Source organism: Pteropus medius, unplaced genomic scaffold (assembly GCF_902729225.1).
Source record: "Pteropus medius unplaced genomic scaffold, Ma_sr-lr_union100, whole genome shotgun sequence".
Taxonomy (NCBI): Eukaryota; Metazoa; Chordata; class Mammalia; order Chiroptera; family Pteropodidae; genus Pteropus; species Pteropus medius.
The window spans coordinates 14,690,728-14,707,575 of NW_024349797.1; the positions used below are offsets into that span (position 1 = coordinate 14,690,728).

General features: G+C 38.3%; 1 protein-coding gene across 1 annotated transcript in view; it reads right to left on the reverse strand.

Moving 5' to 3' along the window:
- RPS6KA5 (ribosomal protein S6 kinase A5) overlaps positions 1 to 16,848 on the reverse strand; it is a 143,864-nt gene that overhangs the window by 62,136 nt on the left and 64,880 nt on the right. The gene's annotated exons all lie outside the window — the stretch shown is intronic.

A 16,848-nucleotide genomic window follows, 5' to 3' on the forward strand; every position in this document is an offset into this window, starting at 1 on the left:
TAGTTTCATATGATGACTACCCTACACTACAATCAAATGAATCTGCACAGAGTATTGCCATTAAAACTATTAATGATATCTGCATATATTTAAGTACAGTGTCCCAAATACAGCAATTCAGAAACCTCTGCCATCGCCATACAATACTTGCTGTGGGCTTCCAAAACATCAGCCTCTAAAATAACTAAAATAAAAAATGAACGACAACAGAAAAACAAACAAAAATCCCAGCCTTATCCTTTAAATAGGTGCCAGTCACTATTCTGAAACAGATTCCCTATTTTCCAGAATTTTCTATGCACCCTTCCAAAAAAATATAGATTAGGCAACTGGTCACCCTCGTGTTGCTCCTCGGAGTTCAAAAGTAAAAAGTAGCACAACGTGACATCCAAACACCTAAACTAAGAGGCTCCCGTTTCCCTTTCCATTTGCCCTATTTATCCCGAGGGATAATGAAATGAGACAAAAAGTCTACAGTGAAAAATAAGTGAAATAACTGAATAGTAATAATAAAAACCACAACACGATTATGTTCATAATTGGTTCTTAATGCATTTATTGTGAAACTGATCGGTTTCATCAGAAACTAATCATTGCTACCTTAACATACATTTGTTTGTGAGAAACGTGTACCTAGAAAAGCCACAAATATAAAGCTTTTCTCCTAAAAAAAATGGAAAAACATGCATCTCAAGTATATTTATTTGTTGAGTTTATCATAATTTGATAAAATAAAGCAAAATCTTAATGAACTCGCAAATGTTTGTTTTATCTTGGCTATTTAACTTTAAATTCCAAAAGCAGATGCAGCAGAAAGAAATCTAATAGCTGGTTGTTTCACAATGTATTTTACAAAGCGCATTCCAGCAAAAAAAGTCTGCCCTTCTAAGGCTTCTATATTTGCCAAGGAGTTTTAATTATATCTTAACACAAAGCTAATTATTAAAAAGGTGTAAAGGAACACAGCATTCCTGCAAACTAACAGATAACTTTTTCTACCTTTAAGGAGCTATTTACTTACATCTAATACTGATATTTATGCATAAATGGTTTCCATAGTCATGACACAAAAATAGACACTCATCGGTCAGCTGACCAACTGACGAACTCCTATACATCCTTGAATGTCCTACTTAATTAGCTCATCTTCAATAACCACTCCAGTACAGTTGATCACTTCTTGTTTATCATTGTACTTACTAGCAATCAATAGATGCTATTACATTATTAAACACAAATTCTTTACATTGGAATATTAGAGTCTTTGAAAAAATTACCCTGAAACGCAAAGGCAAGGTCTTTGAGGCAACGGGTCATAGTCCAAACGACTGGGCTTTGTGATTGGTAGACCTGGCCTAGACCGGAGTGCCACTGTGTCCTGCCTAGAGCAAATTCTCTCCCAGCTTCAGTTCTTTATACAGTGGGAAGAATAGCTACTATAAACTATTATAATTGTTATTCTTCCTGCAGCCTTCCCCATCTCAGGTTAATACCAACTCCATTTCTCTAGTTGCTCGGGTACACTTTAATCCTTTTAATAAATTTCACTTCATTTTTTTGAGTTAGTTTCTCAGTGGTTGCTCTACAACTTACCATATATACATTAACTCATCAGAAACAGCTTCAGATTTATACCAATTCCAGTGATATACAAAACATTACCCCTATATAGCTCTATTCTCTCTTCCCCGCTTTTATGCTACTACTGTTAATACACAGTACAACAATATATGTTACAAACTCGACAATGTATTATAACTATTATTTTATATTATGTCTGGAAGAAGCTGAGAGGAGAGCAAGTATATATTTATAGTTTGCCATATCAACCTCCCTATTTACCATTTTTTGGTTTTCATTTTTTCTGCTGGATTCAAGCAATGAGCTAATTCCACACCCGGCCCCACCCCAGGCTTGTTTTTGCTGTTACTTCTTCATTCTCCATTTCATAACTTGGCTTGACTATTCTAGTAAGGCCTGTTTTATCTGCAGCACGAGCCTTCGATGTCACATTCCCACGATGGCTCTAGCGGGGCTCTCTGACTCTTTCCCAGACCTCTTAAGCTGTCTGCCTCTGCTGATATTACACCCAGCTGGTGGGCTCCACTAACTGCTAGCTGATCGTGCTATTATTTTTGATCATGCCCTGGTGCATAAATTACTCCACAGTCTGATCCAATAAATTCGGGCTCCTTCAAGGCTAGTTTTTGAGGCCAGTGTGTGAGGCTTGTTCTAATCTCAGAAGGGTTCTTCACAGCTGACTATTTTTCTGGTACTCTGGCAAACCAGCTATCCATTCGAATTCATATTTGGGTACAGAGCAAAGTGAAGGTTGAGAGTCACTTTTTTCCATACAGATATCCAGTTGTCCCAGCACTGACTTCTTTCCCCATGAAGCTGCTCTTGTCGCATTTGTCAAAAATCAAACGACCACATAAGTGTGAGTCTATTTCTGGAGCCCCTATTCTACTCCACTGACCGATATGTCTCATACTATCTTGATTACTGTGCCTTTATAGTAAGTATGAAATCAGATCATTTAAGCCTTCTTTGAGACTAGATGGGCCACTCTAGCTCTTTCATTTTTACATAGGAATTTTAGAGCTGGCTTACAAAAATTCATGGTTGGATTTTAATTTGGACAGTTTTGCATCTATAGTTCAATTTAGGGAGAACTGACATGTTAACAATATTGAGTTTTCCAACCCATGAATATGGTATACCTCTCTATTAATCAAGTTTTAATTTCTCTCAGCAACGTATTTTACAGGAGTAAAATTTCTAAGTATTTTATGTTAAAACAAATCATACTGTAAAGAATATTTTTAAATGTCATTTTCTAGTTGTTTGATGCTAGTAGACAGAAATATATCTTTTTCATTTTTATTTTGAAACAATTACAAATTTACAGAAAATAAGTATAATACATAAAACTTTTTTCATGAACCATCTAAGTTGCCAACTTGATATCCTATCACTCATGTATACTTTCATTAGTATTTCATACCACAACATAATCATTTAAAAATCAAGAAATTAACATGAATGTATTATCATCATCTAGTCCTCAACCCTAAATTCAACCCTAGCTGTTCACAAAATGTCTTTTATAGCACAAAGTTCCAGCTCTGAATCAAATGTTAACTTTAGTTCATACATTTACTTTCTTCAATTTGTAATAATAATTCCTCGGTCTTTCCTGACTTCCACAACCTTGACACTTTGAAGAGTACAGGCCTGGTATTTTGTGGACGGTCCCAAGATTTGACTTCGTCCGACGTTCCTCCATGATCACACGCAGGTGTGCGTCACTGGGAGGAAAATCGTGGAAGCGACACTAAGTTCTTGGTGCAGCCTCTCAGGTGGAGCGCGATTTCAGTTCATCCTAATGCTGACTTTCGCTTTGATCATTAGAGTTAGGTAGGTTTCCTTGGCTTCGCCACCATAAAGTTACCTATTTCGCCTTTATAATTAGTAATCTTTGAGAGGTATTTTTTTAACTATGGACTACCCCAACCCAAATCACACACTCAATTTATTTACATCTGAATGGACTCACAGTTTCCCATTTTACTTAATGGGTTAAAATTTACTACTATTATTTATTTTTGATTCTTACTCCTATGGTATGGCTCTTCTAGAATTTTGGTGAAAATCTGGTGGTGTCTACCCAGTCTCTGTACCTTGAGAGGAACTCAACTCCAAACTCTGTCTCCCCTGTGGTGGCGGCTGCTGAAACCTTTGCTTGGCTCTTCCAGGTACCAGTACTCAGGCCTCGCCCCAGGCACTCGCTGTGAGAAGCCGGTCGATGTATATGGATTTCTGAACTACTTCACCTCTGTTTCTCTTCGTTCCAGAACCCGCTTCCCCCAGAATTTGCAGCTACTCTGTTAGCAACTCTACCTTCTGACTCCTCAGCCTTGTAAGACTCACTTCTAGACTACATTTCGACCTCTTGTTCTGCATAGCCTTGGAAAGAAGTACTTTCAGTAGTCAAGAACACAGGTCTTTCATGTCAGAAAGTATAAATATCCTAGCTATACCATCTATCGGTTGTATGACTTTGAGCAAGTCGCCTAATCTCTTTGAATCGAAAACCATATTTACAAAGAACAATATGTTTTCATGGGGTTTGTTCTTTCATTGAACAAAACAGACAGTAATCTCCATCCTAGTACAGCGTATATTCCAGCTGGAGGAGAAAAACATAAATAAATGAGATACTGTTGGCTGTTGGAAGATGATGATTACTATGGAAAAAATAGCACAGATAAAGGCAGACAGGGAGTGCCAGGGTGGAGGTGAGGGTGGTATTTTAATAAGGGTGGTCAGTACACCGAGGTGACTTTTGAGCAAAGACTTTAAGGTGAGGACATGAGCTGAGCAGGTATCTGGGGGAGACTGTCCTGGGAGAAGTAATGACGAGCTCAAAGACCTTGAGGTGGGAGAGGGCCTGGTATATTCGAGGATCAGGAAGGAGGCCAGTGTGGTTACAACAGAGCGAATGAGGGAAAAGCAGTAGGAAAGCCAAGGTCACAGAAATGGTGAGCACTGGGGCAGCCTGTGTAGGTCCTGCAGACCATTTCTGGGGCTGCTCTATCTGCCAGGTACAACATATTACGATCCGAGTGAACGGTGTGGCCCCTGGAGGTGGGCAGCACAGTTTTGGGCCATTATAAGGATTTCATCTCTGAATGAAATGGGAAACCTTGGAAGGATTCTGAGTAGAACAGTGCTATGACAGGACCTGTCATAGGATCAATGACTGTCTGCTGTGTGCACAGCAGCAAGGGTGGACATAAGGAGAGCACTGGAAATAAACAAGGTGAGAAATGATGGTGGTGACCAGAAGGAACGTGACAGCAGTGGTGGTGGTACGGCGGACCCAGCCTTACCTGAGCACCAGAAAAGGTGCAGCTGCTGTTACCTGTGATGGGGAGGCTGCAGGAAGAACAGGTTTGGAAGGGACAACCCAGAGCTCACTTTTGGATATGAGGAATACACAGCATCTGACAAAAAGCTCAATAAGTGGTGGTCATCACCACCTTCTAAGGCTGTTAAGAGGTTCAAGGGAGCCCTACCAGAGCCTTTTCTGAGGAACAGGAAGACAGATTTCTTATGGCCAGTTTTAGCGCATTAAGAAGGTCCCAGGAACCATTCTGAAAGTGCTTCATGTAAACTCCTTGAAATTATGTGCAACTTTGTCCAATATATTAAGCGTGCGTATGTGCATTCTTCTGAGAGGAGAAGGTCCACAGCTTTTGTCAGATTTCCTCATGGAGTTGTAAGCCAAAAAAAGTTCAAGGAACATCACCCTAAAGAAGGCATTATAAATTTGAATGAAAAGGTTCCTATCAAGTTTATTTACGAACCAACCAGTGAGTGCTGACTGCCAGAACATGGGAAATTTGTGAGTAGCATCGTACGGCTGGCCAGCACCATAAACTTTTCAACACAGTGTGTGCACATGTGTGCGTGTGCACACACATACACACACGCACGCACACCCAGCACCAGCTTCTCTTGAGCACTTAGCTCACTGTCTCCTGACTTCTATTATTGCCTGGCGTAGCTGTCTTGGAGCTTATCTGCATTTAGAATTGGACTCGTGAGGTTCAGAGCTTTAAAAAGTGAAATGGAGCAAGGGGTTCCTCATTTTCAACAAGCTCTCTGAGTTCTGAGGACGTGCTGGAACTGCATTTCTGGTGTCTTTACACCTCCGTGTTTATCTAGAAATCCAGTAACTCTGTAAGGGTGGGGCTTGCCCTTGAAACTAAAAACGACCTAGCCAGGCAGTGAAACAGCGAATAAAATTTAGAAAAGACTAGAGGGGTATTATTCCATTGAAGTCGAACATTTTTATTCTCTCAGAAGAGAACATCAGAACCAGGAATGAACGCAGACCCTGGGACAGAGCTAGTAGTGGCTCGATGCGGTCAGGGATGTCGTGAAACCCAGAGGCCTGCTGACAGCTGAGAGTCAGGTTAACTCAAGGAATTCTTCCCCGCGCCGCTTTCCATTAGGCATAAATTACATAAAAGACTTCTTAAAACCCTCAGACCGAATAAAGCACCTGAGTGGAAACTGCCTACTGCTAGGATTACTTAAGGTCCACTCTGCCTGGTGGGTTCTTGATCCGTGCCATCTGTCTGATTAATGTTCCTGTCAAAATCAGGAACCCTGAATAACGTTCCTGTCAAAATCAGGGATTCATCAGATTTCTAGAAATTACATTTCTCAAGTCTTTGCCTATTTCTTCCATAATAAATTACAAATGTGAGCTTTTTGTTTTGTTTTTAAAGCCAATGCTGTTTTTATTCTCTTTATGATAGGGAAACTGTCAGAAACAGCATGAGAATTTCAGTTTTAATTGATATTTCTAAGGCTTTCGCCTCTGTGGACATCATAATGAAAAGGAACTTAGTGCTGACTCACGACTCAGTCCCGGCCACTGCTGTTTGTACCGAAGCGGCATCTTAATAACCATTCAATCAGGGGAAGTGGGGAAGGACCCCTGACAGGTAAGAAGTGATGTGAAACAGGGCTTTGGCTGCCCTCCATTGCATTCTGCATCTTAACACAGCTCAGTGCGTTTCAGACTAGGCAAAGAAGTAATAACTAGAGATACTGTGCACTTTCTATGGGCCTGTCCTATTTAGATATGGCTATGAATCTGATCACCATAAACAATGTCTGAGGTAGGTACTATTATAACAGCATTATCCCCACAGAAAACAGGATAACCTCTAGAGAACAGTGAAACTCAGAGAGGTTAAATAAATTATCCAGAGCTGCATACCCTCTTAGGGAGAGAATAAGCAGTATGAACACAGGCAGTCCGACTGCAAAGACAGTGATTTTTGAGGCTGCATTAGAACTGCCCCGTTCCCCTCTCCATACGGTTTACTGTTACTAGGAGCAGCCTCATCAGGTGGCTGGTCTTGCTATTACTGTCAGAAAAACTGCCTTAAGATCAACTTTTCTGTCCTTCAAATATTTAAATGTTCTTCAAATATTGTCCTTCAAATATTCGATTATTCTATACATTTGGTCATATAATTTCACTGTCTCACACGCTTTTCACAATTAAGTTTTGGAGGTTTCATCAGAATGTCACAGTACTCAAAAGACAACATTCTTGGGGAGTTATACTGAAGTATTCTTTCATGGCCACAGTAAACAATGTTTCAATCTCTTTTTGAGAATGCGCCAAGCTAAAATTATCACTGACATATTTATGGCACAGAATTTAAGAGTCAATTTATGTCTTATAGGAGAGGACCCAGGGCTATTCTTTCAAAAAAAGTCTTGGCCTTGTCTACAGGCTCCTAAATTTTTCCTAAGAGGTTTTCACCTTAAACTACCTCCCTGTTAAAGTGTAGATATCTGAATTGGGCAACATACAAGAGCTACATTCTAAATTCTTGCCAGAGATTAGAAGTTCAAATTGTTTGCAGTCCAAATCTCACGTCAAATGTCCAGTTGTATGAAAAAATACATACAGAGGACAATTTATGTAATCTCTACATCTTTCTGAATATGCTGTAATGGCTTTGGATAAAGTCAGAGCAGGACAGAGCTACAAACTTGGGTAACACTGTTTTAGAAAAATTATATTCTGATCTTGCACCACAGGCTTACATTATAAGGGACAGTGGCATCAAACATGGCATTGGTCCAGGAGGGCTGATGAAAATCATTCATTTTATCTGGGCCCTGTTAAAGAAATTTTTCCTAGGTCACAATGCCTTGCCCCTGTGATTTATTTATTTTTTAAAATTTATCTTGATATAATTTCAAACTTACAAAAAATATTTACAAAACCAATTGTTAATATTTTGCTTCATTTGCTTTAGTATTCTCTGTTTTTACATATGGGTGTGTTTCTCCTGAGCCGGCTGAGAATAAGCTGGGGACATCATATTCCTATTCTTCGAGCCTTCGGTGTGCCTCTCCTAAGAAAAAGGACATTCTTTCGTATAATCAGAGCACAACTGTCAATGTCAGAAACTGTAACTATGATAAAAATACTACTATCTAATTGACGTTCCCTATTCAAATTTTGTCATTTGCCCCCAATTAGCGCTCTTTGTAGCTACTTTTGTCCAGTCCAGGATCTAGTTTATAATCACACAACACACTGGCCTATTAGAGCTCTTCAGCCTGGAACGCTCAGCCTTTCTTTCTGACTTTGACATCTTTGAAGAAGCTAGGCCAGTTAATTTGAAGACCATCCTTCAATTTGGGTTGTATCTAATGTTTTCTCATGATTAGATGCAGGTTACGTATTCTTTGAAGGAATAGCAATGAAATGATGCTACCTGTCTTAGGACATATCAGGAAGCATGTTATTGACGTGCGGTCGCTAAGTAGTATTTGCCAGGTTTCTCCACGATAACGTTACTATGTCCCCCTTGAAATTAACTGGTAAAGTGTGGGGAGATGAATCGAGGTTATGTAAAAATATCCTGTTCCTCATGGAACTAGCACCCATCCTTCTAGAATCCAATGACGGTTTTCTGACTCCGCCATTCCTTCTCTGCGTTGGCTGGCATTCTCCCATGACGAAGAGCTTTCCCTTCACCCCATTTATTGCCCTTTCTTTCTGTCACAAGATGGTCCAGTTTCACCTTGAACTCTTCTAAGCTTCATTTAAATACAGCCACCACTTATGGATCACTATCTGCCAGGGGTAGTACTGAACACTTTACATGTGTCAGATCTTATGACAGAGACCGTAACCAAGACAGGAGTTGGAGGGCCTGTGGGAGGAGCTCTCATGCCCTATGTCGATTTTGAAAGCCATACAGAAGGAACTGTATGGTTACGACAGAGCTCAATGGTTATAACAGCCCTTCCTCTTCCCCCGGAAAAAAATGTCCTTCTTCTTGCTCTCTCTACTTGCACTTGGCTTGCCATGGCTGTATGTATCGCACTGCAATCCTTTCTTTTTCTCCAGTAAATCCTTTCTGCTGAAGGAATGCCTAGACTTTTTGTTCATCGTTGACCCATGCATCATCCCATTTAAGCCAAATGACTCCAGGCAGATGGGAAAGCAAAGTCAGAGAGATGAAGTGACTTGTCTACTAGGAAATACTGAAATTCAGAGATGAACTCAAGTTAGTATTTAAGTACAGAGCAGGGAAAGAAAAACACAAGTTCACAGAAGAGTGAGTGGATTATTTAGATTCATTGGAGCACAGGTCTGAGAGCACAAGAGAAAAAGACAGACTAAGGCTGGGGTCAGACTGTTTCAAAAGCCAGACTATGGAGTTTAGATTGTATCCTCTTCAAGTAAAATGGGAGTCAATGGGAGACGTTAAGCAGTGGGGTGACCCAATTGTGGCTATGTGTTAAAAAAAAACTAATTAAATAATAATATAAACTGGAAAAGATCAAGAGAGGTCAAAAACTGGACATTACGACCATCTAATTTTCTGCTATTAGAAATAATGCTGTTTCTCCTGATATACCAAAGAGGCCGGTATATATGGGCCAAGTTACATAGAGTAATGAAGTCATGTGGTTCCTCCACCTACCAGCTTGGTAGCCTTGGGTACCTCCAGATACCACGAGCCTAGGAAACTGCATTTGTAAAACAAAGATGATAATCCATACCTTCAAGGGCTGCTCGCAAAAACTGAATGAAATCATCTATGGAAAATGCTAAGAGTAGTGCCTGATACCAAGCAAGTACTACAAAAACTAAACATTACTGGTCAAATATCCGTGGTGACAGAAAGAAATCTAATTATGGGCGGTGAACACACAATGCACTATATATATATGCATGCCTTACTGTTAAACTGTACATCTGAAACTTACTGGATTTTGTTAACTAATGTCACCATAATAAAGTTTTAAAAAACCCCTAAATATTACAATAAAAAATATTTGCTACCTTTATCTCAACCTCCTTTGTGACTCTGGACACAATCTAGGATTTTTGCCTACAGTCAACTTTACTTTATATTAACATTCTCACTTTTAATAATTAGAATAATAAAAGCAAGAAAACGCCATAAGAAATATCTTTGTACATACATTTTATGCACTTGAGCAGGTACAGATTAATAGGACAGATTCCTGAAACTAAAATGCTGAGTCGCAACATACTCACATACCAAATTTTGATAACAGCTATGAATTTTTTATAAGTATTTCCCCCCAAAAAGCTATAAGCATTGATATACCCCACCAACAGTGATTGAATGCCTTAAAAGTTCTTACTAACTCGTTATTATCATTATCTTTAATTTTTACTAATCTGACAGGCGTTTCCAAGATACATAAATTTTTAAGGTGCAAAAGAAAGAAGAGAGAATGAAAATCAGTTTGCAGCAGCCAGACGATACCATGTCAGTGGAAGCAAAGACTTATTCTGATCGTAACTGAAGAGCAGAAGGGACCATCAACAGTCCATCTTCATGACAATAATTACACAGAAACAAGGAAATCTGATATGTTCTCAGAGGCCATGAGGCACATTTCGTCATTGTGACTTCCAAAAAAGTTTATCAGTTTATAATTATATTGAGATTTACTTGTTACAGTCCATACAGTGGAATACCTACCTTACTCTGACGCTGGAACAGACTACTGGCCTCTAGATAAAACTAAAAGAAACTTTTCTGTTATATGAAAAAGGTTATATCTCAATTCTTTTGTATTTTGCTAAATTATCTTCTTTGGATATAGAATGGCTCATTATCTATAAAATAGGAATATAAATAATTCCAACTTAAATATAAGATTGTTATGAGGATTAAATGAGCTATCAAGGGTTAAGCCTGGGCCTTATATACAGTAAGCACTTATTACATGGTGGCTGTTAGCTATTGTTATTATTTGTAGACATCAATTACAATTTATAGGATTGAAAAATATTGACAAGTTTAATTGTAATAATTTTAAAATAAAATTCAAATTTATGGTGTCCTGACTTATCTACTGCCTCAATGTAAGCATAATTTCAAGGCTTAGAAATACTTAACATATATTTCTATAAAGTACTGTGAGGGTCTAACCAGTTTTAGTCAGTATTAAGCTAAAGAGAAATTTTCTTATATAATTGCTATTTCAGTGAAATACTCAAGTTTTAAAATTGCAGAGATATCTGGTTTTTATTCAAGTGCAATTAACTTGCTTTCAAAGATTTTCATGTGACGGTGGTTGGAGGGCCAGATGAAGCACTCTGGTGCCATGTCTTTAAGAAGCATAAAAATAACAGTACCACAGATTTTACAACACTACCATCCTTCCTAAATCCAGCACGTCCCATCTCTTCTCTTCTTCCCTTCATGGCAAAACTGCTTTAAAGAGTGGTCTACGCGTCTGACCTGACTCCTCACCCTCTGCGTCGCCTCCTGTTGCTCCTTAACAAATTACTAAAGACTTGGTAGCTGAAAACACCACAAACTTATCATTTTATGTTATAGAAGTCTGGCATGGGTGTCACGGGGCTAAAATCAGGATGTTAGCAGGGCTGCATTTATTCTGGAAGCTCTAGGGTAAAGTCTGTTTGTTTGCCTTTTCCAGATTTAAGCTGCTGCCAGCATTCCTTGGCTCATGGCCCTGTCCTGCCCTGTCAAGCAATGGCAGTTGACCTCTTATCAACTCACGTAGGTATGAATCTCAAATTCTCTTATTAGAATTTGTCTTTCTCATATTTCTTTTTATGGTGGCACCTTTCAAAGAGCAAACTGTCGTCAGTCCCATACTTCCCCCGATTCAGACGCCACCGCTGTCCCACTCTCTACCACGCACTGTTTGTCTCATTTTGTTTTATTTCATTTATTTTGTTTTTGTTTTTATAAGGTTACCCTACCATCCATCATATTTTCTTCTTGTTTTCAGGACAGCACACTTTGTGTATGTGTATGTGTGTGTGTGTGTGTGTGTGTCTGTCTGTGTGTCTGTCTTTCCTTCTCTCTGTGGGAATAGAAAGGTGGGTAGATTTTGGAGGAGGGATAAAGAGCTTTTAAACTAATAAATTTATTTTTTAAAACAGTGACTTAATCTTGAGAACTTGAACTGAAGATCTCCACAAAATTTCCAGGATTCTAGCAACTGCCTAAGACGAAATTATTTATAAGAGTTCTGACAGTATCTTTACAGGGTTTTCATTAATAATACCGTATTGTATATTTGAAAGTTGCTAACAGATCTTAAAAGTTATCATCACAAGAAAAAAAACTTGTAACCATGTAAAGTGATAGATGTTAACTAAAAACTTACTGTGGTGACCACTTTCCAAAATATACATGCATCAAATCCTTACACTGTAGACCTTAAACTAATATGTTATACATCAATAATACCTCAATAAGACTAGGAAAAATACATCTTATGGGTTTAACATTAGGGTAAACAGCATCTGCTCTCAATCAATATTATTACTTTCTAAGTAAATATTTAATTACAATTGACCCTTGAACAACATGAGTTTGAACTGTGTGGGTCCACTTACATGTTAATTTTTTTCAATAAATATATTGGAACAATTTTTTGGAGATTTGAGACAACTTGAAAAAACTTGCATGTGACCTGTGTAACCTTAAATTATCAAAAAAAATTAAGAGTAAGGTATGTCGTGAATGAATAAAATATATGTACATGTTTTCCTTATGATTTTAACAACGTTTCCTCCAGCTTACTTTATGGTAACAGTACAGTATATAATACATATCACATACAAAATATGTGTTAATCAAATGTTTATGTCATCAGTAAGGCCCCTGGTCAACAGTGGACTATTAGTAGTTCAGTTTCTATAGAGTCAAGTTATATGCAAATGTATGATTCTGCAAGGGGTCAGCCCCTAACCACAACATTGTTCGAGGGTGAAATGTATTTACATTTCAAAACAAAAAATCAGGCGTTCAAAGTCACTTGTAAATATTTGCAACAACAACTTCTATTCACACTGTTAACAACACTGCTGAAAAGCCATGACACTAGCTCATTAAGAACGTAAAACAAATTTGCTTTGCTGAGAAGGAACGTAGCACATCATGGGTCGGCAGAGGGGAGTTTCAGCTCAAGACCTCTGCACATCTGATATAACTCATTGTTGAACCCAGAAACCTCGCCATTGTTTACAGTTTATGTGCTTCTATTAACAGATGGAGAAACTGAAATCCACTGGAAATGCCAACTCTCATAAGCCTTGAAGTATTACAGAAAACTACAGAAACTACCTAAGCAGCGCTATTTTCCACTGAGGATGCAAAGTGATAACCGCGGCAAGAGCTGGTGGACTTTTTAAGGCTATGTCTCTTTCATGCAATCTCATAGAACTCAACGGACAGGAGAGGAAGTAACAGTTAACTGACAGAAAGAAGGGCTAAATCTTACATCTCCTACTTGCAAGGAAAGATTCTCCATTCTGATTTCACTCTCCAAACACCTACTTATTTCTAGTCATACTCTGAATGACCTTGGGTCATCTAACCTTTGTAGCTCAAATTCTCTTATTTAGAATTTCTCTCTCACATGTTTCTTCTTATGGTGACATCTTCCAAAGAGCTAACTGTTATCAGTCACATATTTGCCCATGATTCAGATCCCACCTCCATCTTGTCTTCCACCATGCACTGTTAATTGGTCTTTTTTTTTTTTTCCTACAAATTTTTCTTTTCCTTCAGATATGCCTCACATTAATTCCCGCACTTTCTGGTTTTCATTTCTACCTACTCCTCCTCCTCCAGACCACCTAAGTCTCTCTTGATGGCTCTTTTTTCTTGTCTTATATCTAAAGCATAGTCTTAACATGATGCATCACGCACACCTGAACGTTTTTTCTTTTTAATGCCATGCCAGTTACCTCACTTTCCTTTTGGGTTTAGCTCAACATTCTAATAGCGCCTCCTGCAAATGCATTCCAGCTTATCCAAATCATCGTAAAGTTCTGACTAAGATATATCTATATATCAGTTTCGTGAATTAATCGTATTTACTTCAAAGCAAGGAAGCTCCTTCAGTTACTGTCTGTCTTGCTATATACGACAGACTGCGATGTATCATAAACCATTCTGTTCCCATCTTAGCAAGTATCCTCTCCCTTGCAATTTTTAAGATGAAATTAATATTCGAAAGTAAAACTTTCATATTTTAAATACCTTTTAACTCATACTAACAGGATGACTCATGATGACAGAACTGTCTATGAGGCTGGGGTGGCATTCATTACCGAGAATGTTACTTAGCATCACCTTTATAAATACCTTTGTGCTTAGCTTCTTTAGTGTCTTATAAATTCTACTGATTAATCTGACAGTTTAAACAGTCATAGATCAGCTGGTGTTTTGACAAAATTACCACTATCAAGATCAGCAAATACCAAAAAAAAACTTGTTTACAGATTATTTTCCGCATAGAATTCCTTCCCACTGTTACTTGAAATGAATACAATTTTTAAGAGAATAGATGAAAATATTTTTATATTTCTTGTTGTAACCAGGCAGAGGTACAGAAAAAGTTATAAAAGGAGGTATAATCTCCATGTTATAAGATCTGGAATGGCTAAAAAAATATATAAAGGAGAAAATGCATCGAATCCATATGATGCCATCAGGTATAAATTAAATCAGAGCCTAAAAAGATATTAATGATGTAGAATTTTTTAAAAATGTGATTTATAACAGATGAGTTTACAAGAGGGGCCAATGAATTACAGCCCAGAGGCCAAATCTAATCCACTGCTACTGACCCTTGATTTAGAGACCATATAAATGAATGGAAGGCAATGACAACTAAACAAAGCATATTATAAAAAACAATTATACATACTCAGTTCTGACAGAAATGCTATATTCCATATCTGGCAAATGTCAAAGGTAAGTATCTGTCAAGACAATACTAACATGATAATAATCTTATCATTTGAAGAAGCCTGTTGTAATCAGGCAAATTTTATCCTCAAGGAACAAGTCTGGTCAAGAAATTTCCAGTGAGCCACAAAACCCTGGAAGGTAACAGCAACCTGGAACTGAATCTCCGCATCTGCATCTGCTCCCAAACATCTTAGAAAACAGCAAGAATGGGTGTAAACTTCCACTGATCTCCACTTTCAGCAAAACTTAGAGACAAAGAAAACCCATACACACCAAACGGCATGCCGTGGGAAGGCTGAAAAGCAACTTAAGCGTCCACTGATAAATGAATAAAGAAAACATGGTGCGTATGTACAATGGGATATTATTCAGCCCTAAAAAAAGAATGAAATCTTGCCATTTGCAACAACATGGATGGACCTCAAGGGCATCATGCTAAGTGAGATAAGTCACACAGAGAAAATACAAATACCATATGATTTCACTTATATGTGGAGTCTTAAAAAAAAAATCAAAAAACCCTAAGCTCATAGATATAGAGAACGGCTTGCTGGTTGCCACCACAGGTGGGGTAAATGGGTGAAGGGGGTCAAAAGGTACAAACTAGTTATGAAATAAATAAATCATGGGGATATCATGTACGTCATGATGACTATAGTTAGTAATACTGTACGGTGTATTTAAAAATTGCTGAGAGGAAATCCTCAAAGTTCTCATCACAACGGCAGCAATAAAATTCTGTAACTGTGTACGGTGACAGAGAGTAACTAGACTTATTGTGGTGATCGTTTTTCAGTATATAAAACTATCGAATAATTATGTTATACACCTGAAACTAATATAATGTTGTGTGTCAATTATACCTCAATTTAAAAAAATCTTAGAAAAAAAGAAATGAAGTCTATTCCCTATCCATTAACCCTGGGTGGGTCCTGTGTTAGCGGTGAGGCTGTCTCAGGGGATGCGCAGCCTCTGCTCCTGCCCCGCTGGCAGCCATGAGCTGCTCTGATACTGCCACGCTATAAATTGAGCCCAGGCCAAACTGGCAGAGATCTGCCAGCCAACCCACAGAATCGTGAGAAAATAAGTCATTGTTTAAGCAACTAAATTTTAAAGTGGTTTGTTATCCAGAAATAAATAACTTGTACCACTAGGTATTAAATAAAATGAAAATTTATTAACCAACAAAGGTAGACCATTAACTGAAAAAAAAAAAATTTGGTCACAAATTGTATGTACAGTACAACCTCATTTTGATAAAACATACATACACGCATGCAGACACATAGACAAAAAGATCTGGAAGGATATATACTAAGTAATAAAAGGGATATATAATGAGGTAAATTCTAAGTAGTGAAAATAGATTTTTCTTTTCTTATTTTTGTTTTTCTATATCTTCTAGATGCATATATATGCTTTTGCAGTAACAAAAGTTTAAAAAAATTTTTAAAAAGGTCTATAGTATTCATCAGACAAAAATTCAGCTGAGTCCCTGATGAGCTCGACATGTAAATTCTTGCTATTAATCTCTAATAGTACAAAAAAATTCAATAAAGTTGGCTAATCGATAAACCTTTAGAGACAGTTATGGGCTGAACTGTGTCCCTCTCAAATTCATATACTGAAGCCCTAACCGTGAGCACCTCAGAATGTGACTTTATTTGGAGACAGAGCCTTTAAAGAGGTGATTAAGTTCATAAAATGAGGCCATGAGGGTGGGCCCTAATTTGACCTGATACGATCCGTGTTCTTACAAGAAGAGGAAATTTCAACAAAAGCAACACCAGGGCTGCGAATGCACAGGGGAGCGGCCATGTGCAAAGGCAGCAAGAGGGTGGCGTCTGCGAGCCAAGGAGAAAAGCCTGGATCAGATTCTTTGCTTATGCCCCTCGGAAAAAGCCAACCCTGCCAGCACCTTGATCTTGGACTTCCAGGTGCCAGGACTGTGAGAAAAGGAAAAGCCGCCCAGTCTGTGGCCATTCGTGATGGGAGCCCGAGCAGACCAAGGCAG